Source organism: Chaetura pelagica, unplaced genomic scaffold (genome assembly GCF_000747805.2).
Source record: "Chaetura pelagica isolate M959 unplaced genomic scaffold, ChaPel_1.0 scaffold111, whole genome shotgun sequence".
NCBI classification, from domain to species: Eukaryota; Metazoa; Chordata; class Aves; order Apodiformes; family Apodidae; genus Chaetura; species Chaetura pelagica.
In genome coordinates this window covers 866,714-868,846 of record NW_009952153.1, presented here as the reverse complement: position 1 = coordinate 868,846, position 2,133 = coordinate 866,714, and positions in this window count along the sequence as shown.

Below are 2,133 nucleotides of genomic sequence, written 5' to 3'. Positions count from 1 at the left end.
ACTCTTTCCTATGTTGTTCTGGATCTTTCATATAAGCATGCTTCAGATATTCCCTAGCACTGTCAAACCACAATACATGATATAATTTCAGTATTTAAACTTTCGTCCCAATCTGAGTTGGAAACAAGAGAGTTCTATGTCAGAATCTCTACATTTCCACATTGCAATAACCTTGCTTGCATTGTCTATGTACCACACACGAGATATCTTTCATTTCTCCTCAAAAGGAAGAGAATGGCTCAACTGCAGATTATATATCTTCAACAACTGCAGTCAAGTTGCAAAAGCCTGAGCTGGCAGGTCAACAGTTTGAACTTCTTTCTCTACACATCTTCACTTGCCATCAGGTCAACACAAATATTTAAAGGTTGAGCATAGCTGTGAACAAAGCAAGCCAGTGCTGGTGAAGGGGCATGAATTCTTCCCCCTCACACAGTGTGACTCACACATGCCACAGCAAAATACCCAAACGCTAGGACTACTGCCCCTTGACCTTCTCCCACAACATCCACCTGGTGGTGGATCCAGTCCACAGATCCGATGACTCCTGTGTTTTATTTTCTGGCAATTTTGAATGCAGTCAAAATTTCTCTAAAAGACTGACTTCACCCCTCTACATTTTTCATAATACTTCTCAGCAGTTTAAGTTTTATTCCTACTAAATCTTGTTTCCTGAGGCCTGATGCTTCCAGAATATTGTTTTCTATCAGCTTCTGGCAGAATATCTTTCTCCATTATGAAAAGGATTATATTTATTGCTTAAAGTAGCAAGCATTTAGAATAGTTCTGTCCAAGTGTTGTCAATCACTATGTGAGATATAGGGAACATGGAATTTCCTCAGCAGTGGCAGAGACTGCCAAATGCTGTAGTTTTCATAACTTTTTCTACATTATTCTGGGCATCTCTGAGCTACAGAAACCTGGGATCTACAGATTAGTCAGATACAGAAGGACCAGCTAAATGTTGGCAAAGAGACGTGATTTTGCCCTTAACACACTGTTTGAGAGAAAGTCTTATCTACTATACTCCTGGCCTGGATCCAATTGCTTCTCTTGACTCAGCATCATACTATAAGGACTATACAAATAACAAAATAATTTTGGAAATCCTAAGATGTGCCTGTATTAATACTTTAGTTTGGAAAAGGAGCATTTTGGAAGCTAACCTGGAGGATGCTCTAAGAAGCATCTCCATGCACTCTGCTACTGGGTGACAGCTTGTGAGACCTGACTAGAGTAAACACTCAAGTAAATAAATAACTGTTGAAGCAACAATTTTAATTCTTTATTTTCCCAGACTTATCATCAGCTAAAAGTAAAAAACACCAGAAGTGTCATACATCGTGTTCTGTTTTAACAAAAAGTGTGGAGTTAGTTCCTGGAACTAAGGAGAAACTCCTTAACTTCCACCAGATGTAGAATACACATTTGCCTTTCAGGGCAGCTGCTGAAATAAACGTCTGACACTAAACAGCGAATGCTACTGGAGGTCTGATTTCATCCAGTCTCCAGCATCCTCTAAAAAAGGTAAACAAACATTAAGTATCTAGAGAATTAATTATCACTAACCAATGTTTTCTTATGAGATCTGGGATAATGCAATGAAGGCTGAAAACATGAGGGAGGCAGAAATTATACTAAACGCTATTTTCACTGACCTGAGACTTGTTTTAGTGTATGACTTTGGTGCCATGATTAAAGAATGCAGAAGAGGCAGAGCCTCACTTCAGCTTTCAAAGCACACTCATGACATTACAACATCTAGCCATAACAGGAGAAAGCTACACCTGGATCAAATGGATTCTTACTGACCATAGCACAAGAAAGTTAATGTACGAGTTAGCCTCTGCCTGCAAAAGAAACTAGATTTGTAAAAGTTTCCCCACAGGATTTTAAAATCAATTCTAAAGTATGTAAGTCTTCTGGTTTTACCCATGTTAGTAAAGGGAGCAGTAAATAGATCTTCAAATAAAAATATAAGGTAGTTCATTAAAGCACAGAATTGTATACTTATCTATTATTCCCTTTACCTACATACCTGGGGTGAAAAGTGTATGTACAAACTCACAAGCACAATTGTGCCAACCCTTTTCATCTGATCTTTTCCAACAATAAAACTGTGAAAATTGCTGT